The sequence below is a fragment of the Staurois parvus genome, unplaced genomic scaffold (genome assembly GCF_062004578.1).
Source record: "Staurois parvus isolate SC_StPar_1 unplaced genomic scaffold, SC_StPar_1.0 ptg000946l, whole genome shotgun sequence".
In the NCBI taxonomy this organism is placed as follows: domain Eukaryota; kingdom Metazoa; phylum Chordata; class Amphibia; order Anura; family Ranidae; genus Staurois; species Staurois parvus.
The window spans coordinates 861,789-887,597 of record NW_028318742.1 but is presented as its reverse complement, the minus strand read 5'-3'; the positions used below and the strand labels follow the sequence as shown (position 1 = coordinate 887,597).

The 25,809-nt window shown below is 44.1% G+C and overlaps 1 long non-coding RNA gene across 1 annotated transcript in view; it reads left to right on the top strand.

The window, feature by feature from the left end:
• Positions 1-24,950, top strand: part of LOC149441797 (uncharacterized) — a 74,049-nt gene extending 49,099 nt beyond the window's left edge. The window contains exon 2 of the long non-coding RNA XR_016307294.1: positions 24,576-24,950. This is a non-coding gene — a long non-coding RNA (uncharacterized LOC149441797). The remainder of the gene's footprint in view (positions 1-24,575) is intronic.
• The last annotated feature ends 859 nt before the right edge of the window (positions 24,951-25,809 follow it).

Sequence of the window (25,809 nt, the reverse complement as noted above, 5' to 3'; positions counted from 1 at the left end):
TCTTGTAAGGTGAAATGAGGATGTGATGATAAACAAGTTGTCAGTCACTCTCAGTACATGAATGGACATTAGTTTACAAACATCAAATGCCCGTTCATTGCAGCTGAGAGTGAGAAGCCTTTAATTAAGTATTGTATTTTAATTTTACATTGTCAAAGTAAATTCAGTAAGTTTACAGTTGAGCTCCTTGTTAAAAAAAAGTGCAATTAAAAAAAACATTTTTTTTCAATGGACTTCATTGTCAATGAGTTGTACTGTAAACACAAGTCATTTATACACTATGATGAGGTGGAATGAGAACATCAAAGTACATGAATGGACATTTTATCATGTCAAGGTAAATTCAGTGAGTTGTGTTAACAGAAGAGCTCATTGATAAAAAAAAAGTCCAATACTACAAAAACATTTTTTTTCAATGGACTTCATTCTCAATGAGCTTTACTGTAAAAACATATCACCCAATACACTCTGGTAATGTGAAATGAGGACATCATGATACGCAAGTTGTCCAACTCATCACTAGTCAGTATTTTATTCTCAGTGTACCTTGTCAGAGTGTATACAATAAGCTGTGTTTACAGTAGAGCTCACTGATAAAAAAAAGTCCAATAATATATTTTTATTTTTCAATAGACTTCATTGTCAATGAACTGTACTGTTAATACAAGTCATTCAATATACTCTGATAAAGTGAAATGAGGACATGATGATAGACAAGTTGTCAGTCACACTTAGTACATGAATGGAGATATGTTTACAAATATCAAATGCCCGTTCACGATAGTTTAGAGTGAGAAGCCTTTCATTAAATATTATATTCTCATTTTACCTTGTCAAAGTGTAGTCAGTGAGCCGTGTTTACGATAGAACTCCTTAATAAAAAGTGCAATACATTTTTTTGTAAATTAAGTTCATTGTCAAAGTTCAATAAACAAATATACTGTATACAGTATATTTTTGTCAATGGACTTCATTGTCAATGAGCTGTACTGGTAACACAAGTCATTCAATATACTCTGATAAAGTGAAATGAAGACGTGATGATAAACAGGTTGTCAGTCACACTCAGTACATGAATGGACATAAGTTTACAAACATCAAATGTCCATTCATAGTTACATAGTTAGTCTGGCTGAAAAAAGACAAAAGTCCATCCAGTTCAACCATGAAAAAAAAAAAAAGTTATAATCCTACACCCACAGTTGATCCAGAGGAAGGCAAAAAACCCAACAAAGCATGAACCAATTCGCTCCTGCAGGGGAAAAAATTCCTTCCTGATCCCCATTCATTGCGACTGAGAGTGAGAAGCCTTTAATTAAATATTAGTTTCTTGTAAAGCAATGAGGGGTGAGAAAACTAAAAACCATAAGTGGACAAAAAATGTGCAAGTGCAAAACACAAACACAAAAAAGTGCACTTAAGGGTGTTTTTTGTGCACCCCCTGACCTCTACCCTCATCCCCTGGGGTGCAAGGCTCCTGACGGGGTGAGAATGCCATTGTGAACATCATACTGCCCAGGGGCAGACTGACCATTTAGAAACTCGGGCACTGCTCGAGGGCTTGGGGTCATTAGGGGGCCCCATGAGATGCCCCTGGTACCTTTTTCATAGGCTTTTTTGAGTTTGGGCAAGGACACAGGGGCCCCATGATCCCCTATTGCCCAGGGGCCCCATGAGTTGTCAATCCGCCCCTGATACTGCCATTATCTTAAAGCATCAGGGAGTAGTGGGACTTATCTGAATTAACCACATCTTTACCGCGCTATAGCTGAATGACGGCTAGAGCACCGTTGTCCAGTTCTGGAAGGGTGTCATATGACGTCCTCCCAGAACGCGCCCTCTCACGTGCCCTCAGGGGCGGGCACCCGGTGATCTCCTGCGGACACAGTTGATCACGTGATGTGGTAAAAGGCCAATCACAGTGGTCATTTACCACGTGATCAGCCGTGTCCAAGGACTCAGCAGATCAAGGAGTAAATACAGTTGCCGATAATGGCAGCACTTTCCTCACACTGTCACAAAGCAGATCTGCACTGATCCATCAGGGTACTGCAGTACCACGAACCAGCGCCCAGCAGTGCCACCCAGTGGTGTATTTTGGTTTTGTGCTGCCCTAGGCAAAACTAAAATCTGTGCCCCCCTCCATCTGAATTTGTCCCACCCCAGCCACAGTATACCGTTCTCGTCTCAGGGTCTGATGAGGAAGCTGCAGCCATTCACAGTGAACATCTGCAGCTTCCTCATCAGACCCTGAGACATGAGACATATGTGGGCAATGGGGCAGAGGGTGGGGTCAGCGGGACATAGGACAGGGTCAGCATGACAGAGGATGGGGTCAGCGGGACATAGGACAGGGGTCAGCATGGCAGAGGATGGGGTCAGCGGGACATAGGACCGGGTCAGCGGGACATAGGATGGGGTCAGCATAGCAGAGTATGGGGTCAGCAGGGTATAGGACAGGGGTCAGTAGGGCAGAGCTTGGGGTCAGTGGGACAGGAGATAGGGTCAGCATGGTATAGGATGGGGTCACCGAGGCTGAGGACAGGGTCATTATGGCAGAGGATGGGGTCAGCGGGGCACAGGATGAGGTCAGCAGGCCTCTCTCTCCCTCCTGTTCACTATACACACTTCTCTATATACATTTCTGCACAGTTGTTTCTTCATGCCCAGGGGCGGACTGACAACTCATGGGGCCCCCACGCAATAGGGGATCATGGGGCCCCTGTGTCCTTGCCGAAACTCAAAAAAGCCTATGAAAAAGGTACCAGGGGCATCTCATGGGGCCCCCTACTGACCCTGGGCCCTCGGGCAGTGCCAGAGTTTCCAAATGGTCAGTCCGCCCCTGTTCATGTCACCACTCCCCCTCTGTCACTGCCCTGCCCCAACCTCAACGTCACGGCTCCCCTTTCCACCCTGCCTTTTCCTGAAACCCTTTCTCTGCTCCCGTTTTGCTCATTGGACTGTGCCCCCACGCCCCTCCTCTCCCTGTCTCCGATTGGCCCACGCTTCTTCCCTTCAGCCTCATCAATGCAGCCTATCAGTGACCATCATTGCTGCATATCAGTGCAGCATCATCAGTACCTCCTCATCAATGTCCACCAGGGCCACCTCATCAGTGCCGCCTATCAGTGTCTGTCACGAGTTCACCCACACGCCACGCCCACAGCGACTAGCTAACCGAGGCGTGCACGTGCGGCTGTGACTTGGGGTAAGAGGGAGTAAGGGGGACTTAACTTTGAACATATCTACGTATATAAGACTGGCCGTGATATACTTTCACAGCCTTCACTACCTCTTGGCCACCACCGGAGGGAGACTCCACTCCAATCCAGTCAACCGACCACACACACTGGCAGATACAAATCGTACATACATTCTGATGCACTAACTAGGGCTGAGGAGCAGCCTAGCAATCACACACCCTTCTAGGATCCCTCCAGCTATCCTCCAAGCTAGAACCCCGGAGTTAATCACTCTTCCACTGTCCACACACCCCCACACCAGACACACCACAAACGGTAGCTTGCCACCACCCAGCAGTTTATCCGCAGAACGGTCTGTTGGGACACCCCACACACACAGATCCCTGTCTGGCAGATCTGTTACCTTTACAATCTGCAAGCAATCTGCCAACACTCAGTGCGATTGCATACAGATTGGCAATGAGCTTGACCGAGCATATAAAGACACTAAAATACAATCCAATCTAATCTCTCTGGAGATATGAGCCGGAGCTTAAATACACAGAAGTCACTTATTAATTTTAAGATTTAATATCCCACAAGGTACAAGGTATAAAAAGTTACAGAAAATACAAAAAATACAAGAAGACACACAAATGACTATTCACTATAAAATGAAAGGGAATAAAAATCAGAGATAAAACTTTTACCAAGATTTATCCTGCGACCGCAGCAAGTCAGAGAGTCCGTAATCCGTTAGTCGATCAAACCAACTCTGTACGAATCACAATGTCCCAATGTCAGGGTCCTCAATTTGTGGGGATATGGATGTAGGCGGGACATTAGTTCTTGGCCAATTGACCCTGGGGGGTGTTCCTGTACGTGCCCACAGGATGTTCTGGGTGCTGACCTGCCCAAAGTTATTGGACCAAGACCGGTTTGAATCACCAAGTCGGGGATTATATTTCCGACACCAGTGCATCAGTCCGATCGTAACAGTACCAATCACTGTTCCACTATCGCACTCCAGTGCCACATAACCATTTCCTGTATTTTCCTGGCATTCTACATAGGTCACAAATATAGTTTATATATGCCGATGTAGCCTACAGAGTGCCCCATCAGAAGGAAGTATTTTCATCTCTCTGCAACTAATATTTTAGCTTTTATGAGGGTTGAAACATACTTCTTTGATCTACGTATATACTTTTAGAGCTCTCTAGACAGATAAGAGCCCCCCTGGTGTCATCAAGCCGAAATGTCTGCGTTTCTCTTTTAAACTTCAGGAAGATGGCCAAGTCTGATTACATATAGGTGACAAAATCTTATTAGCACCCAGATGTCACTTCCAGCCTGAGGAAGCTCTGCCTCTTTTCAGATGCTAATTGGTGACCATATGCTTCTGCCTATGACTGAATATTTCTTTAATGATAAGGACTGAACTAAATTTACGATTACATATTGCTACAGGTCACATTTCAGCTACTCAAATCTGTACATTTATGTCACAGTGCCCATCAGTGCTGCCTATCCTTGCCACCTCATCAGTGCCCATCAGTGCAGCCTATCAGTGACCATTATTGCTGCATATCATTGCAGCATCATCAGTACCTCCTCATCAATGCCCACCAGTGCCACCTCATCAGTGCCACCTATCAGTGCCCATCAGTGCTGCCTATCCATGCCACCTCATCAGTGCCCATCAGTGAAGCCTATCAGTGACCATCATTGCTGCATATCAGTGCAGCATCATCAGTACCTCCTCATCAATGCCCACCAGTGCCACCTCATCAGTGTCTCCTATCAGTGCCCATCAGTGCTGCCTATCCATGCCACCTCATTAGTGCAGCCTATCAGTGACCATCATTGCTGCATATCAGTGCAGCCTTATCAGTGCCTCCCAGGGGCGGACTGACCATTTGGAAACTCGGGCACTGCCCGAGGGCTCGAGTTCAGTAGGGGGCCCCAATGAGATGCCCCTGGTACCTTTTTCATAGGCTTTTTTGAGTTTGGCCAAGGACACAGGGGCCCCATGATCCCCTATTGCCCGGGGGCCCCATGAGTTGTCAGTCCGCCCCTGGTGCCTCCTCATCAATGCCCACCAGTGCCACCTCATCAGTGCCTCCTATCAGTGCCCATCAGTGCTGCCTATCCTTGCCACCTCATCAGTGCCCATCAGTGCTGCCTATCAGTGAAGCCTCATCAACGCACATCAGCGAAGGAGAAAAATGACCGGTTTGCAAAATTTTATAATAGAAACAAAGAAAAACTTTTTTCTCAAATGTTTTCCTCTTTTTTTGTTATAGTGCAAAAAATAAAAAACCCAGCGGTGAGTAAATACAATAGAAAGCTCTATGTGTGTGAAAAAAATGATAAAAATGTCATATGGGTTCAGTGTTGCATGACCACTCAATTGTCATTCAAAGTGCGACAGCACTAAAAGTTGACAATTGGCCTGGGCAGGAAGGGGGGGAAGCAGGGGCAGACTGACCATTTGGAAACTCTGGCACTGCCCGAGGGCCTGGGGACAGTAGGGGGCCCATGAGATTCCCCTGGTACCTTTTTCATAGGGTTTTTTGAGTTTGGGCAAGGACACAGGGGCCCCATGATCCCCTATTGCCCAAGGGCCCCATGAGTTGTCAGTCCGCCCCTGGGGGGAAGTACCTGGTAGGCAAGGGGTTAAGGCTCGGCGCACAGAGCGCTTATATTGGGCAGATTTCCTTTTTAAATGTTTTTATCATTCTAATGTTGTACTGAGCCGCAAGACAAAACAAGCGGGCACGTTCGGTGGAATTTTAGTCACTCGTTTCGAAGAGAAATCAAATTCACTCTAATTTTGCACTCGTCCCTAATCTCATTTGGGGAACACGATCCTGCCCATGAGTAAAGTTCTGGGAATTCAGACAAGCTCAACAATTGTGTGTTTTACGGGAGATCCATAGTCGCAGGCAGACGGCCAACACAAAGATTTATTCTGTATTTGCATCCCTCAGATGTACCAGCGATAAACGGGAGGCAAGTATGCATTCTGGACTGGATGATGTCGACTTTCACCAAGTGTTCTAAGATCCCCATTATTACACGGATCGAGTTTAAGCAGACAAGCTTCTCTATTTAACAAGTTGTACTCGGGTCACACCTACAGAAAATATTCACCCAAGAGCTCGATGTCCACCAACACGACTTTATTTACACAAGACTTTCCCAGACACTTCCCTTCTCAAATCAAAATAAAACCAGAAATTTGCTTTTATAGGATTGGCTCCAGTATTATAAGTTCTTTTTTTTTTTTGCTTAGGCTTTGGATCGACAAGGCGAGTTTTAAGGAAAAAAAAATATTTGCTTGTAGTGAATGTCTGTGTGACATTATGTTGTATTTGGCTGCTAGATCACGTGGAGTTCATATACACTTAGGAGGAAAAATGTTTTGTGCAACATCCACACAGTAGATAGAAAGAAGCAGGGGCGGACTGACCATTTGGAAACTCAGGCACTGCCTGAGGGCCCGGGGTCAATAGGGGGCCCCATGAGATGCCCCTGGTACCTTTATCATAGGCTTTTTTTAGTTTGGGCAAGGACACAGGGGCCCTATAATCCCTTATTGCCCGGGGGCCCCATGAGTTGTCAGTCTGCCCCTGGAAAGAAGAGAGACTGTTCTGTTTCAAATGCCACTTTATGCATTGACATACTTCCTGTTCCGGCAGTATGGTCACCTGCTGACTCGGCACCATCCACAGGCAGCTTAACTCTTCAATAAGCCCGGGTTCACACATATGCGGTGCGGTATATCGCGTGTGATTTGCACAGGAACCACACCGCATTCCTGTGCAAATAACATGCGATTTGTGTGCGGTGCGATCAAAACCATACATTTTGTATGGCTCTAATCACACCGCACCCACACCAAAAAGGTGCAGGACCTTTTTTTGAGTCCGCACTAGAATCGGATTGCATGGGTATTCACACCTATGCAATCCGATTCTGAACATCGCACCGTGTTTTGCGGACCGCTTTCAGGGTGTTGTTAACTTAACATAAACACCCGCAGCAGTTCGCACGAAAGGGGGTGTGATTCAGATGCGGTACGGAATTCACACAGAAAACGCTGCGAATTCCGCACTTCATCAGTGTGAATCCGGGATTAGACACAGAGGTTGAATCCAACAGTTTTACTTCAGCTAATTGCAGTACAGAGGATGTTGTACAGTTGTTTCAAATGTAAGAAGACAATGGGGCTTATTTACTAAAGGCAAATAGTCTGTGCACTGAAAGTTCAATGCAAGTGCAGTTGCTCTATATGTGAGGGGAAGCTCTGAAATGAAGGGAAGCTCCACTGATTTCTATCATCCAATGATTCTATCATGAATGCTGCTGCCAGACTCATCCACCTTACTAACCGTTCTGTATCTGCCGCCCCTCTCTGCCAATCCCTCCACTGGTCTCCACTCGGTGTCCTCCACCCCTCTCTGCCAATCCCTCCACTGACCTCCACTCAGTGTCCTCCACCCCTCTCTGCCAATCCCTCCACTGGCCTCCACTCGGTGTCCTCCACCCCTCTCTGCCAATCCCTCCACTGGCCTCCACTCGGTGTCCTCCACCCCTCTCTGCCAATCCCTCCACTGGCCTCCACTCGGTGTCCTCCACCCCTCTCTGCCAATCCCTCCACTGGCCTCCACTCGGTGTCCTCCACCCCTCTCTGCCAATCCCTCCAATGGCCTCCACTCGGTGTCCTCCACCCCTCTCTGCCAATCCCTCCACTGGCCTCCACTCGGTGTCCTCCACCCCTCTCTGCCAATCCCTCCACTGGCCTCCACTCGGTGTCCTCCACCCCTCTCTGCCAATCCATCCACTGGCCTCCACTCGGTGTCCTCCACCCCTCCCTGCCAATCCCTCCACTGGCCTCCACTCGGTGTCCTCCACCCCTCCCTGCCAATCCCTCCACTGGCCTCTACTCGGTGTCCTCCACCCCTCTCTGCCAATCCCTCCACTGGACTCCCATTGCCCAACTGATAAAATTCAAAACATTAACAATAACATATAAAGCCATTTGTAACTCTGCCCCAAATTACATCAGCAATCTTGTCTCCAAATATCACCCAAACAGTCCTCTCCGCTCCTTCCACAACCTCCTGCTCTCTAGCTCCCTTGTCTCCTCCTCCCATGCTCGTCTCCAGGACTTCTCCAGAGCTTCCCCCATCCTCTAAAACTCTCTACCCCAATTTATTAGACTATCACCTACTCTGCTCACTTTTAGGCGATCTCTGAAAACCTATCTCTTCAGGAAGCCTATCCTGCCCTCAGCTAATACTGGAATCTTCTACTCCTCCTACCAGTCCATCCCCCACAGATACTACCTTTTGTACCACCAGCCTCTCCCTCTTAGATTTTAAGCTCCCAGGATCAGGGCCCTCCTAATCCTCTTGTATTGAACTGTATTGTCTCCCGTTATACTGTAAAGCGCTGAGCAAACTGTTGGCGCCATATAAATCCTGTATAATAATAATGTGAAAGCAAAAATGCAGTTTTTTTGTCATTTCCTTGCATGAGTTTAGGTATTCTTTGCAAAGAGAGGCTTCACCTCATTTACTAAGCTCTGGAGAGACCTCCAAAAATGGGGACTTGAAAGGCACTGTGCTAAATGACAAAGGCAAAGATGAACTATAAAATTATAATTATTTATTAAAGTCCATTAAAACTGTAGACCATCAACTCCACTACTTAATTAATAGATAATTATTAACGCAGTCGCAGTCCACATCTGCTTCTTCGAAGGCTTTGCAGGGGTCATCTACAAAACGCATCGGCATTAACAGCGGGATATGGAATCATCAAATCTTCATATTCTGTGCTTTGTGGTCATGTGTTGTTAACCGCTTTCAAGCCGCCCTATGCCGGAAATACTATATATATATTCCGTCCTATAGCAGAAAAAACAGGGCACCAGGGGTTCGCAAAGTCATGTATATATACGTGATTTTGCATGTCTGGGTAGGGAGCATGCGCGATGCCAGTGATTACTCGCCAACACCTGTTGATCGCCAAGTATTACCAATGGGGGGGAGAGAACTGTATGTAAATAACACAGATCTCTCCCCTGTCAGCTCCTGCACACTGCTTTGTATGGCTCTGCATAGCAGTGTGCTTCCAGTGGAAAGCACACACACAGCCCCACAGTAAAACACACATAGCACAGTTAACCCTTTGATCGCCCCAGATGTTAACCCCTTCCTGCCCAGTGCCATTAGTACAGTGTCAGTGCTTTTTATTAGCACTGATCACTGTATTGGTGTCACTGGGGATGTCAGCGACACCAAATCAGTTCCACCCCCCAGTGTCAGAATGCCTGCCGCAGTACCGCAGTCCCTCTATGAGTCGCTGATCGCCGCTATTACTAGTACAAAAAAAAAAATTTCCAGTATATATACCGCCATTTGTAAACGCTATAACTTTCACATAAACCAATTAAATTTACATAGATAAATATATATAATTCACAACCAACTAGTGAATCAAAGCGGCGCATACACTCCACAGTGTCAAAACTAAAACAAATATTGATATTAATGATAACTTTCCTGTTATCACCAATACATTATATAACCTCTAAAAGTATATATCATATATATTATACTAGTGACTAAACAAAACAAAAGTGTGCTTAAATTATAGTGAACTAAAACCAATACTGTAATATCACAAATTAACCTCTTCACGCAGGGCGAAAGCAAATGTGCGGCCTTCTGTCGTCTGGGCCTAGACGCCGAACGGCCGCACATTTCCGTTCTATTAAAAAAGAACATATGTCCCAAGTGCGCACGCCCTGCGTGCTCCCAGCACACATGTCCGGTACTCACGGAAAGGTCCTGATCTCCTTTTTCGATCTGGACCTTTCCTTATCATGTGACTGCCGTGACGGCGTGTCACGGCGGTCACATGACCCTAAACCCCGCCCCGCCTCCCAGCTTCTGAAACCCGGGTTAAAGTCCCGTGATAAAAAATAATCAGATACCAGATAAAGTTCATCACATTCCACGTCCATGTTCGGCTCTGGGTGGTGGAGTATTAATGGAATGGAGATTCGAATTATCCTGGCATTTGATCATTGAGTGGACTGTTTTCGGAGGAACCTCCTGTTTATACCAGTGGAAACCTTCTTTATTACTCTATAATAAAGGCAAATTTGGTGAGTGCAAACCCGAGCGGGGGTGCACTGCGGGCACTGTACCAGGGGTGGACTGACAACTCATAGGGCCCCCAGGCAATAGGGGATCATGGGGTCCCTGTGTCCTTCCCCAAACTCAAAAGGCCTATGAAAAAGGTACCAGGGGCATCTGATGGGGCCTCTTACTGACCCCAGGCCCTCGGGCAGTGCCCGAGTTTCCAAATGGTAAGTCCGCCCCTGCACTATATATGGTTGACAATACCATATGGTTTTCATCACGAGAAGTTTTTTCATCACTGGACTGTATTATTATTATAATTTTTTCTATCTTTTATCACTGGATTATTATTGTTTATCACAGGATTTTAATTTGTGATATCACAGTATTGGTTGTAGTTCACTATAATTTAAGCACAATTTTGTTTTATTTTGTCACTGGAAAAATATATATAATATCTACTTTTAGAGAACATATAATGTATTGGTGATAATAGGAAAGTTATCATTAATATTCATATTTTTTTAGTTTTGACACTGTGGAGTGTATGCGCCGCTTTGATTCACTAGTTGGTTGTGAATTATATATATTTATCTATTTTGAAGTATCACATACTGTAGTGGCAACAAGGGTTTTTCACCTTTAATTTTATTCATTTCTATTATATTTGATGCGGTGAGAAAGGTAAGAGGAGAACCAGGAGAGAGCAGAGTCACGGAGGCCGACGGAGTGGAGTTTACTGAGGAGGAGCAGGTGGTCGACTGTGTCAAAGGCAGTGGAAAGGTCAAGGAGTAAGAGTATGGAGTAATGGCCGTTGGTTTTAGCAGTTAGTAGGTCATTAGTGAGTTTTAGTAGAGCAGTTTCTGTAGAATGTTGTGGGCGGAAGCCAGACTGTCAGGAATCAAGAAGGTTGTTGTCGGTGAGGTAGCAGTTCATACAGTTGTGAACAAGGTGCTCGAGAAGCTTGGAGGCAAATGGGAGCAGGGAGATGGGTCTTAAGTTGTTCAAACAGGTGGGGCCCAGCAAGGGTTTTTGAGGATGGGGGTAACCAGTGCATGTTTGAGTGGGGGGGCAAAGGTGCCCATGGAGAGTGAGAGGTTGAAGATGTGGGTTAGAGAGTTTAGGAGAGAGCAGGAAGGAGGCTGCAACAGTCGTGAGGGGACAGGATCCAGGGGACAGGTGGTGAAGTGGGCCTTGGAAAGGAGATCGGTAACTTCCTCGGTGGTAAAAGGGTCGAAGGAGGAGAGTGTTGAGTTTGGTGTTGGGCCTGGTATGTTGGTTAGAGGAGGAAGCTTGACACTGGAGATCTCATCACGAATTGTGTCAATCTTCTTCTTGAAGTGACTGGCAATCTCCTGTGCAGTAAATAAGTTAGTGGGCGGAGGCAGTGGGGGGGGGTGGAGTAAGGAATTAAGAGTAGAGTTGACGAGGATTGGATGAGAGGGTCTTGATGAGAGTGTTATAGTAGGTTTGCTTAGCAGCGTGGAGGCTGGAGTTGTATTTAAGAAGAGCGGATTTGTAGAGGGTAAAGTCTTTGTATTGAAGTTTGGGATGTGGCACTTTGCGTTTATCCCGAGTGATGGGTTATGTTTTTCCAAAGGAACGTGGAAGAAGTGGGGAGGGTCTAGTTGGGACCAGTGGTGTATTTAGGTTTTGTGCCACCCTAGGCAAAACAAAAAATCTGCTGCAATAAATACGCCCCTGATTAGGACTAAACTAACTAGCTCTATACAGGGGAGGAGGAAAAAGGAAGATACCAAAATCACATTAGCAAACAAGTTGTAGTGGCCATAAACCGCCACTGGATGTCAGCATATTACAAAACAACCTAATGCAATTCAATACAACACAGAAAATATACATGAAAGTGAGGCAGAAAAGCGACAACTGAAATCTGAAAAAAAAACCTCACAATGCCTTTTTCTTCCCCTTATAAGTCCTTATAGGTCTATTATAGAACGATTCTTATAAAGTGTACTTTACTCATTTACACCTTTGTTTCCCTTTGTATGTTAAATAGTATCTACTATAAATGAGATTCGCTGTGTTATGTACGTGTTTCCAGTAGATAACTGGTGTTCTGATTTTCTGCATTGGTAATTCTCAGCATGGGGCTTGCAGCACCAAAAACAGGTTTGAAAAGTGTTTCCTTATCTGCCCTAATTTTTATATTTAACTTCATCTTTAACACTTCTATTTATCTATTTATAAAAAATGTGTATAGCTGTTTTTTCCAGTGAAATTGAGCGTTCATTCGTTTTGTATAAAATAACCAGCTGTTGTTAGAATAGCGCACCATCCAAATTTCTTAAAGGGTAACTCCATTTGCATGGAAAAATGTATAGCAAATAATAATAATAATAAAAAAAAGTATATACAATGTAATGTAATGTTATTACAAATTACCTTTCCATTTTAACCACTTGCCCTCCTGAGGATTTACTCCCCTTCCTGACCAGGCATTTTTTTGTAATACGGCACTGCGTTACTTTAACTGTCTATTGCACGGTCATGCAATGCTGAACGCTTTTAAATACGTGGTATTTGATTGCTTGTGCATTTTTTTTCTTTTGAGCTATAAACAAAAAAAAGACTTGATTTTGATTAAAAACAATATATTTTTGACTTTTTGCAATTAACCATGTCTAGTAAAAAAATTAATTTAGACCAAAATGTATTCTGCTCCGTGTCTTTGCTAAACAAAATCCCAATACGTGTAAATTAATTGGTTTATATGAAAGTTATAGCGTTTACAAATGGGGGTACAGATACTGGAATTTTTTCTTCAATGTTCTTACTAGTAATGGCAGTGATCAGCGACTTATAACAGGACTGCGGCGGGGATTCTTACACTGGGGGGGAACTGACTTGGTGTCACTGACAACCTCAGTGACACCAATACAGTGATAAGTGCTAATAAAAAGCACTGGCACTGTACTAATGGCACTGGGCAGGAAGGGGTTAATATGTGGGGCGATCAAAGGGTTAACTGTGTGCTGTGTGTGTGCTTTCCACTGTAAGCACACTTTTTTGTATAGCAGAGCCACACAAAGCAGTGTGCAGGAGCTGACAGGGGAGAGATCTGTATTGTTTACATACAGGTTTCTCCCCTGTCGTAATACTCAGAGATCACTGGGTACCAGCAGGGAATCACCGGCCAGGACCCAGTGTTTGACAGCCAAGGCCACAAATGGGGGCGCCCCCTACCCAGAACTGCAAAATCACGTAAATATACGTGATTTTGCGCACCCATGCCACCCTGTAGCAGTATTTCTGCTATAGGGTGGCATGGAAGCGGTTAATCTGTTGCACTGTTTTTCTGTAAAATTTGATCCAACAGCACCACAGGTCAGGTGCAATGGTTTGGCCAATCACAGCCCATGATGACGTTACAAGGGGGTGACCCCACCTCCTTGTGATGTCATCACTGTATTTAAGAACTGTCATCGCAGTGCAGCTATCAAACAGTGGGAGCCAGCATCGAGAGTGGGGGGTCGGTGGTGGCGGCGGGCATTGTGATTGACGTTGGATCTACTTCAGGGGAAATGTTGTTATGTCTTTCTTTTTAATAAAGGTCTCCTGTCACTTTTCCACTACACTTTATTTTGTGAATGGGTAGTGGTACCATGCACCCTATACTCATTCACATGGGGGGGCCGGGACCTGGGATCTTCTAGATTACGATAAGCCCCAATCCCGCAGGCCCCCACAACAACCGGTCACAGTTGTGAGGAAGAGGCCCTTGTCCCCATCAACATGGGGACAAGTTGCTTTGGGGGGGAGGCCCCCTGCCCTAAAGCACCCCCCCCATGTTGAGGGCCTGGGGCCTGGTATGGTTCTTAAGAGGGGGGGCACTCACTCATCCCCCTCTTTCCAAGCCTGCTGAGCTGCATGCTTGGATAAGGGTCTGGTAAGGATTTTGTTAAACATTTTGGTGTGGAGGGTTCCCCTCAAAATCCATACCAGACCCAAAGGCTTGCTATGAATGAGGGGGGGGACCACACACATTTTTTTTTAAATTTTTCAATTGCTGGGCAATGCTGACAATTCTTTTTACATTTAGCTGTCAGCGGGGAAACCCGCTGACAGCTGAAACATTAAAGAATGTTTTTAGTAGTTGTACGGTATCTTATACTCAGATGTGGAAGTGGAAAATTTGGGACCTTGGTATTGGACCCATTTGGATTTTTATTTGAATTTTGAGACACATTTGGGATTGAATTTGATTTGGACACCATTTTAATTTTAATTGTATTAATTTTGATTGCATTAAGTAATTTTATTTGTGGAATTTTATTTCATTTTATTTGGGATTTATGTGGTTTATCACAAAAAGGATATGTTGTATTGTATACTCAGATGTGGTAAGATACCACTTAGTGAATTGTCCCCTTTATTCAAAGTTCACGGTCAAACTTTCGTTAGGGTTGAATATTCGACCGCGAACCGAACAGGGGAGTGTTTGGCCCATCACTAATAATTAGTTATTTTCCTGATTCACTCTGTGCATTATAAATGAACCTATCTTTACTACTGTCTATAATATTTGAGGGGCATTTATCCAAAAGATTAAATAGCCTCAGGGGTGGACTGACCATTTGGAAACTTGGGCACTGCCCGAGGGCCCGAGGTCAGTAGGGGGCTCCATGAGATGCCCCTGGTACCTTTTTCATAGGCTTTTTTGAGTTTTGGGCAAGGACACAGGGGCCCCATGATCCCCTTATTGCCCAGGGGCCCCATGAGTTGTCAGTCCGCCCCTGAATAGCCTATTTGATTTTGCCCCATTCTCACAAAAGTTGATTAGTTCACACAGAATAACGTACATGTCGTTTCCAAGGACAAATAGCTATGCATTTTTTAAATAAATGTACTCCTTTACCCAGGGCCTAAAATTTTGAGTCTAGACCAGGGGTGGGCAAACTTTTTGACTTGAGGGCCGCAATGGGTTCATATATTGGACCCGGGGGCCGGACCAAGAGTAGATGAATTATGTGTATGTGTCATCCATAGTAAGTATAGTAATATTCCCCCATAGTAAGAATAGTAATTAATCCCCCATATAGTAATTCATCCCCCATAGTAATTCATCCCCCATATAGTAATTCATCCCCCATAGTAATTCATCCCCCCTATAGTAATTCATCCTCCATAGTAATTCATCCCCCATATAGTAATTCATCCCCCCTATAGTAATTCATCCCCCATAGTAATTCATCCCCCATATAGTAATTCATCCCTCATATAGTAATTCATCCCCCATATAGTAATTCATCCCCCATATAGTAATTCATCCCCCATAGTAATTCATCCCCCATAGAGTAATTCATCCCCCATATAGTAATTCATCCCCCATAGAGTAATTCATCCCCCATATAGTATTTCATCCCCCATATTAATTCATCCCCCATATTAAGTCCCCCATATAGTAATTCATCCCCCCTATAGTAATTCACCCCCCCATATTAATTCATCCCCCATATTAAGTCCCCAAGTCCCCCCTGTGTCAATTCACTTACCTTTGCTCCGCGTGTTCCTCTCGCCGTGTCCCGCGCCGTTCCGGTGTAGCATGAAAATCTGTCTCCTATGAGGATCTGTCCCCCTCGACGTATCTGCGCATGTGCCAGTTTCAGGCATTAGCAGCCGATCGGCGATTTCCTGCACATGCGCAGATACGTCGAGGGGGACAGATCCTCATAGGAGACAGATTTTCATGCTACACCGGTCTTCAGGGCGGACTGTGAGAGGAGCCTAGCTCCGCGGGCCAGATTAAAAGGTCCACCGGGCCGTATACAGCCCGCGGGCCGTAGTTTGCCCATTGCTGGTCTAGACCTACTAGCCAGGCACAAACCTTACTCTCCACCAGTTGCCCCACCCAACCTTGCCCAGTTCCGCCTCCAACCCCACCCCCGGCCCACCCCCGGCCCATCCCCCAACCCTGCCCTCAGCCCATCCCCCAACCCTGCCCCCAGCCCTGCCCCCAACCACACCGCCTTAAAGCTTAACAGTAGAAAACATACACCGTGTGCAAATCTGGATAGTCTGTAATAATTAAAGACTGTCCGGATATGCACATCGTGTATGTTTTATACTTTTAAGTCATACATTGTTGTACTACAGCTCAACCTCACTGAGTCTTTCGATTCTTTTTTATCAAAAAATAATTTGTTGCAATAAACATTTATTGTTCTATACCTGTCTACACACTTTTTTTGCCTTTCAAAGTCCCAGGGGGATATTTCTATAGTTGTGGTCTGTTTCAATATTTGGGATGTTGGAAAAAACAGTGTAAATGGTGGGGAATTGTACCCAATTTCCTAGTCTTTGTAATCTCACCAGGCCAGACACAGACAACAGTAAAATACATAGGTTCTAGCCCTTTCTCTCTACATACAAAACTTCAAACAATTGAGTGGTGCTCCATTCTAACTGTGACAATGAGTAACGACCTGTAGTGTGCATGCAAGCAGCTCACCTTAAGCTGGCCATACACAAGTCATTTTCCCCCAAAGCGGTGGAGAGCGGGCCTTAATGTTCCCCGCAGCGGCGAGGAAACCGGAAGTCGAAAAACGGAAGTCGGAAACCGGCAGTCGGCTTCACAACGAGGCTTGGAGCGCAAGGGCAACGCAAATCAATCCCCGGGCCTAGGCATTGCAAGCCACCCGCTCCATTGCAAGCCACCCGCTCCATCTGTGCTCGCCACAAAGGGATTTTCCCTCGCATTTGGCGAGCGGGCAAGCAGAAGTTTGAAGTCCTGGCTTAACCCCTTGCCTACTGGGCATTTATACCCCCTTCCTGCCCAGGCCAATTTTCAGCTTTCATCGCTGTTGCACTTTGAATGACAATTGCGCGGTCATGCAACACTGTATCCATATGAATTTTTTTTTTTTTTTTACACAAATAGAGCTTTATTTTGGTGGTATTTCCTTTTGGTGGTATTTTTGTTTGTAATTAACATTTTATTGATTTTCAAACATTACAACAAACAGTCGAATAGATGAACATAAAACAACAGAAGGAGAGAAAACTGAAAAACAAGCTCATCAATGAAAGGTTCATAAGTACATACAATGTCAATACAAAACAGTGAAATGGCAATCAATCACAAATAATCTGAGCAGACAAGTCAGCTTTATAAGTGTCCCATGGGTCCCAAACTGCTTCAAACACAGGAACAGTAGCAATGTGTAAAGCAGTGAGGTACTCCATCTTTCTAATCTCTGCTATAACCTTCATCAATTCCAGTAACATGGGGGGTATAGAAGAACGCTAATGCATGGGAATGTTTTTCCTGGCTGCCGTTAAAATGTGGGTGGAAAGTTTCTGTGCAAATTTAGAGAAGCCCAAAAAATGTGGGCCCAGCAGAAAGTAAATGGGCTCAAAAGGAACAGGAGCCTGCAAAAGTAACCACAATAGGGTAAGGACCTCCCTTCAAAAGGGCTCAATGTACCGGCAATCCCAGAAAATGTGGAAAAGAGTGCCAGTTTCCTTCCCACAGTGCCAGCAGACAGAAGAAACACTCGAGCTACGAGCATGAAGAACCTCAGGAGTCCTATACCAAAACATCAGGATCTTAAAAGTACTTTCTTTATACACTACACACATAGAAGATTTAGAGGCGGCTTTCCAAATCCTGTTCCATTGATCCAAACCAATATCAAATTGAAGGAAACGGGGCTGTTTACGCATATAAAGGTGAGTATCAATAGAAAGGGGGCAGGTGTCTAAAAGCAATTTATACGTAGCAGATATTATGTCCCATTGGTATGAGCCTTGGATGCAGATACGCTCAAAAGGGGTAGGTTTATCAAGAGTCAGCTAAGAGGTTTTGGAGGACAAAAAAATGACGTATCTGTTGATAAACAAAATACTGATGAGGTGGCATATGAGCGACTTTTTGAATATCAGGGAAGGATTTAAGCTTGCAAGTCACTGGACTGACCAAATGTCGCAATTGGAATAGATTAGCCTCAGCCCAAGGACGCACACGAGCCATGGCCAGACTATCTGGGAGGCTTGGATTACAAATGACATTGGTCAAGGGGGAACACTTGGAGCCTAGGGCGAATCTAACCCTACACCTCCTCCATATAGACAACGTGAACTGCATGGGTCCTAATAGGAAACATCAAACATCAAACCCGCCCCGCAGGCCAGAGTACTTGGTGTCATTCTGGACTCCAACCTATCCTTCCAGCCCCAAGTCCAATCTTTAACAAACTCATGCAGACTCCACCTCCGCAACATCGCCAAAATCCGCACGTTCCTAACCCCAGAAACCACTAAACAGCTCATCCACTCCCTCATCATATCACGACTCGACTACGGCAACTCCCTCCTCACTGGCCTGCCTCGCCGCTGGCTATCCCCGCTTCAATCGATCCTGAATACAGCTGCCAGACTCATTCACCTTTCCAACCGCTCCGTCTCCGCCACCCCCCTCTGCCAATCCCTCCACTGGCTTCCGATTGCGCAACGGATCAAATTCAAAATCCTAACACTGACGTATAAAGCTGTCCACCATACTGCCCCGAACTACATCACCGACCTAATATCCAAGTACCACCCAACACGCACACTCCGCTCCTCACAAGACCTCCTTCTCTCTAGTTCCCTGGTCTCCTCCTCCCATGCCCACCTCCAGGACTTCTCCAGGGTGTCACCCATCCTCTGGAACTCCCTTCCCCAACCCATCAGATTATCACCTACTCTCCTCTCCTTTAGGCGCACCCTGAAAACCCATCTCTTCAGGGAAGCCTACCCCACCCCCTGCTAACTTACCGACCTCCTCCACTCTTCCTACCACTCCATCCCCCACAGCTATCTCCTCCTGTGCCACCATCCCCTCCCTCCTAGATTGTAAGCTTGAAAGAGCAGGGCCCTCAATCCCCTCATGTTTTGCATTGTATTGGTATTATTCTGTCACATGTTCTGTCCCCCTTTGTAATGTACAGCGCTGAGCGAACTATTGGCGCTTTATAAATACTGTATAATAATAATAATAATTTGTGAGAGAAGTCAGTGTTGGTCATAAATCAGAAGAGAGAACAAGGGCGTGTCGGACTGAGCTGTAGAGATTCAATCTTGGTCCATTTGTTAGGGGGGCGCTGAGAGGACCATGAGCCAAGGGTCTGGAGATGGGTAGCTAAATAGTATGATACAATGTCTGGGGCCCCCAGACCCCCCCTGGATCGAGGAGAAAGAAGGACAGTACGAGCAACCCAATGTGATTTGTTATGGAGAACACAATTTGGGCATGGGGATAGGGACAGGAAGTGTCTCAAACAGGTACAGAAGCTTGGGTAATATAGTCATTTTCAGTATGTTGATCCATTCAAGGAAGAAATGGGAAGAAAGTCCCATGATTTTAAGGATTGGGAAATTGCATAGAACAGAGGAGGGAAGTTAGCCGCATAAATGGAGTGATATGAGGAAGTAAGGTTGGTACCCAAATATTTTTTTGTTTACAAACGATTGTATGTTTCAAGAAATAGACTGTAAAGTAGCATTACAGCTTCAAACAGTATATAAAACAGAAACAAGGCACAACTGAAATGTGCATGTCAGAAAGTACAATCATGTAAGGTAAAGAGAAAGAGAATAAAGAACTAAAGTACATGAGCAATATAAATAGAAAGGTATACAGAATTATTCAGCTACTGACAGAGTAACTCAATCAATCCAAACACGGGTGTTTCTTAATCATGTAGTAAATGCCTATGAGTTTTTCAAATTTCCCATTTTCTATCAAATAAGTGCATCTTGTCCATTAAAGTGCAATAACTTCTCTCCGGTACCCAAATATTTGAAGGAGTGAGGACACCACCTGTAGAGATAGTTTAACTGAAGGGAGCATAGGACTGTAGGTGAGATATGGAGTGGCAGTGCTTCAATTTTGGACGCATTAACTTTATATCCCGACAAGGTACCAAAGAGCTGTAAAGTACGGTGTGAAAGGATTAATGGAATATAACTGAATCCATTTTGCATACACTAATACAAGATGCTTGTTTAACATACACATATATATGAACGTTGTACACACTAACAAAACTGTCCATGTCATCTTTATGTAGAAATAAGTGTTTTAAAAAAAAAAGGAGATAAGCTTTACTTTCATTTCTGAAAAGTTGCAACCACAGCTTGGGCATTGGGTCAGATTATAGCCATGGTCTGGGCGTTGGGTCAGATTATAGCCATGGTCTGGGCGTTGGGTCAGATTATAGCCATGGTCTGGACATTGAGTCAGATTATAGCCATGGTCTGGGCGTTGGGTCAGATTATAGCCATGGTCTGGGCGTTGGGTCAGATTATAGCCATGGTCTGGGCTTTGGGTCAGATTATAGCCATGGTCTGGGTGTTGGGCTAGATTATAGCTATGGTCTGGGCGTTGGGTCAGATTATAGCCATGGTCTGGGCGTTGGGTCAGATTATAGCCATGGTCTGGGCGTTGGTTCAGATTATAGCCATGGTCTGGGCGTTAGACCAGATATGGTGTGGCAGATAAGGCAGAAAAATGTAAATGCAGACCTCATAGAAATAATTGTTGAGTTGAGGTAAAAATAATTTACATGTATTTGGTTGGATGGTCTGAAGGTGTGTCTGCCCAAAGGCTACAGTATAAAAACTCTGATGTTATGCCAATAAAGCTGAAATGTTTGCTATTGCAACTGAGGTGACTTGAGTGCATTCACTTTCGGAGATCTCATAGCTGTGTCCAGGTGTGACCATTGGTATCCTGAGGGGGCTCCCAAGGAAAAGGAAAAAGACCACCTACCTACCTGCACGGTGCAAAACAGGTAAGGAAGTATGGGGTTCCGTCAGTGTCAGCAAAATGTCATCAGCGAACAGAGACAATTTAAAATCACAGTCATGAATACGTATCCCCTGTATATCCGGGTTAGATCTAATGGTGATGGCTAGGGGTTCCAAACAAAGGATAAGCAGCAGGGGGGAAATTAGACATCTGAAAGAAGGGTGACAGGAATGAAGGTAATTTGACTTGTGAGGTGGGGATGGAATATAGAGCTTTCAAGGCTGCCATAAATGGACCACTAAACCCAAATCTCTCCAGGATCAGAAACATATAAGGCCAGCTAAGTCAGTCAAATGCTTTTTGGGCGTCCAAGCTCAACAAGAGAGCCGAGGACTTATTAACAAGATCAATCAAATTGATAGTCCTCCTTGTGTTATCTGCGGCATGTCTGGCTGGTACAAAACCCACCTGGTCTGTGTGTATAAGCTTGGATATACATTTGGCCAACCTATTATCCAAAATTTTTATGAATATCTTGTAGTCAGAGTTTAATAAAGCTATAGGGCAGTAGCTATCTTGGAGGAAGTGGTCCTTGTCTGGCTTAGGGATCACCGAGATGTATGAGTGTGTAAAATCATCATGCGGGGGCAAGCCTTTCAAAAGATCTTGGAACAAGGACAAAAGATGGGGGGCCAGGGTGCCTATAAAAGTCTTATAGTACGAGTAAGGAAGACCATCTGGTCCCGGAGATTTGTGCGTAGGGAGGTGTTTGACAACATCTAGTAATTCCTCAGAGTAGATGTCCGCATTTAAAACCAAGACATCAGAAGGTGACAAACTTGGAAGTTGCAAGGTGGCGAAGAAAGCGCCAAAGGCTGCCTTCTGGAGGGGTGGGTGGACATCAGGGGCTAGGCAATTATAGAGCTTCTCATAACATTCCTCAAAAATAGTAGCCATTACGTGCGGGTCATATGTGGGTCTGCCACCCGAATGGAGTAGGTGACCTGGCAGCGAGGGGGACGTCTGGGAATTGAGTCTATTCACAAGCATGTGATGAGGTTTGTTAGAGAATTCATAGAATTTCTGTGTAGCCCAGGCAAAGGACTGGGCAGTTTTGCAGAGGTCAAGGGCTTTGATTTGGTCTCGTAGGTGGGTTACTTTCCGAAGCCAATCGATAGACGGTTTGTCTAGGAGCCATCCATCGCCCAGGCTTTTGGTGATATTTACTCGTCGCTGGGTGTTTTATTTTTTGCGCTATAAACAAAAAAGAGCAAAACGTTTGAAAAAAATGTTTATCTTTATTTCTATTATAAAATTTTGCAAACATAATTTTTCTCCTTCACTGATATGCATTGATGAGGCTGCACTGATAGGCAGCACTGATGGGCACCGATAGGCAGCAGCCTATGACAGCGAGAGGAAAGTGCAGCCGATACCAGCAACTGCATTTAATGGTGATCTGCTGTGTCATTGGACATGGCTGATCACATGGTAAAAGGCCGCTGTGATTGGCCTTTTAACACATCACGTGATAAGCTGTGTCATGTAGATCACCGGTGCACGCCACTCGGGGGCGCGCGGGAGGGCGTGTTCTTGGAGGACGTCATATGACTCCCTCCCAGTGCTGGACAACAGCGCTGTAGCCGTCATTCGGCTATAGCGCAGTTGGCAAGTGGTTAAAGTAGAACTGGAGCCATAATAACATGATAAAAAAAAAGTTCTTTAGCAAGTAACATGCAGTCCACATTTATAATTATGCTACCAAATTAGTGTGTGCTGTGAATTGCCTCCAGCATTATTCCCGTTTCTTCTTGCTGGCGGCTGCCATTTTGCTGAAGCCCAGAGCCCCTGAGCGGCGGTAAATATTTAGGTTGTCGTCAGATCAGCCTCTAGTCACTCTTATTTTCATCACAATGATGAAAAATAGAGGGCAACTGAACATGTTCAGGGCAGGGGGAGACAGTGTATTACTGGATTTTAAACATTATACACATTTATTTTTAATGTTTTACATAGATATACCAGCAAAAGGGGACAGACTGAAGTGATCTAGCAGGACTTAAATTTCTGACTAAAGTTCCACTTGTGCCAGACTATGGGAATTGACATTCTTATATTGTTTATAAGCAGCAAAAAAAATTAAAACAAGCCTTCACTGACCTCTCCAACTGCATGTACTGTGGAGTAATTCATTCTCAAAGATCACAACAGGGACTCTGAAGTAGCCTGCAGTGGATCGATCTTCAGAGAGTGTTTGACAGGTGGTGAGGAGCCATTGTGTTGTATCCTCACTGCCTGTTTTAACCCCTAAAAGGCTGCAGAACTGTTCAACTGCACACGCAACATGCAATTGAGGGCAGTTGCAAGGAATAAAACTGACTTCTTCTGCTGCATGTACTATGGAGTAATTCATTCTTAAAGATCACAATAGAAACCATGACGTAGAATGCAGTGGATCGATCTTCAGGGGGTGTTTGACAGGTGGTGAGGAGCTATTGTGTTGTATCCTCATTGCCTGTTTTAATCCCTAAAAGCCTGCACCACTGCCTTGCAACTGCATACATTGCACGCAGTTGAGGGCAGTTGCAAGGAATAAAACTGACCTCTCCTGCTGCATGCACTGTGGAGTAATTCCTTCTCAAAGATCACAATGGAGACTCTGAAGGAGAATGCTATGGATCAATCTTCAGAGGGTGTTTGACAGGTGGAGAGAAGCCATTGTGTTGTATCCTTACTGCCTGTTTTAACCCTTAAAAGTCTGTACCACTGCCTTGCAACTGCATACATTGCATGCAATTGAGGGCATTTGCAAGGAATACAACTGACCTCTCCTGTTGCATGTACTGTGGAGTAATTCATTCTCAAAAATCATACCAGATAACCTGAAGTATTCTGCAGTGGGTCAATCTTTAGAGAGTGACAGTTGATGAAGAGACATAATATTGTATCCTCACTGCCTGTTTTAAACCCCTAAAAGCCTGCACCACTGCCCTGCATACGGTGAACAAAATTGAGGGCAGTTGCAAAGAATAAAACTGACTTCTCCTGCTGCATGTACTGTGTAGTAATTCATTCTAAAAAAAAATCATACCAGAATAAAACAAAACAATTCTTAAATTGAGTATAAAATGAAATTAAATTATAAAAATAAAAATATATTTTGGAAAAATATAAAGGCACAGGAAATAAAAAAATATAATATATTGAATACTATCCTTAACAACATTCAGTGATCAAAATGCATTTTTTTGTGCTAGTGGTCCTTCAAACCTTATTTTAAATCCTAAACCTTATAAGATTTGTTATTATTATTGCTTTTATTTTTATTATTTTCATTAATTTCCAATACCACAGAATTCTGACGAAACATTTAAATAAAATGTATTTTTTTTTCAGTGTTTCCTAGCTATCATGCCAACTTATATAAGAGTTTTTTCCCCGTCTTTGATCCCGTTAAGATCACCTCTCTACTCTTCCCAGGCATGTTTAACGCCGTTTCAAATCGTCTCCAAGATTGATTTTCCAGATGTGCATCAACACAGGAAATAATTACACTCCTGATCATTTCCAGCTGCCCAAAGCCCCTGCCAACATATTCCCAGAAGGAGAAGTTGTTTTGTGTTGCAAAAGCGGGGAGAACACTGTAAACGAATAATGTGTGACTGTACATGCTGAAAAACGTAAAAAGAAATATGGACTCTGAAATAACTGGCAACAAGTCCAACCTTTGAGGTCAACAAAGTGTCAGAAAAAAAATATGAAATTGGAAAAAATAAAAAAAATAAAACATGGATTTGAATTTTTTTTTTAGAGATGTGCAACATGTTTGGGAGATAAAATAAATGGTGAAATTTTCATTTAGCTCGTCAAATTATTTTAATGTCTTATTTTACCATTGTGTAACTGTTCCTTCTCGATGACTTTGATCTCTTTAACTTAGGACGGTAATAGCTTTCCTGTTAAACATTTTATTGAAATATCATTAAAAGCGACCCTTTTACAGAATTTTATTTTGAAATGTTTTTACATCTTGAAAAATAATTCCTAAGCTAACATCTGGCTCTTCGTTCTAAATTTCCATTCATCTCGCCCTCAAAAAAAAGCTAGTTCTCACCTATTCCACGCATGCTAAATTATGGACAGCTAGCTAGACAGATACAGCCCGAGCTTGACAAGTTTTCAATTACTGTAGTTAATGGCTTTCGTCCAAGGAAAATTATTAAATGCAAGGAGTTTACCCCAGACAATCAGGCTAAGGAAAAATCTATAACATTTTTGTATGAATTGTAAACATTAACTTTTAAATTGGTATGGATCTAATTAAATTCAGATGCCCATTAAGCTGTCTTGGCCTGCTTTTAACATCTGCATTTGCTTGAATAAACCTGGGGATTTAAAAGTATTTTGGACAAGAATCAGGCTGAGACCTTTATGTGAGAATGTAGTCGATTTAAGAGAGATATGCAATTATAGAAGGATATTGAATCCTGCCCAAAAAAACAAAATGTATTTATTTGGATGCTGCTAGCAACGGTTATATTATGACCCGTTTGTTGTGCTGATGATAGGAAGGCAGTTAGTTTCCTATTCTTTATTAGATACAAATATTTTAAAAGTATTACCAGGCAACAAGTGGAACCAGACAGGGAAATTGTAATGCCACTCAACCAGCTCGGCAACTGTGCCTAAGTCCACTCACTCTCATCTAAAACGG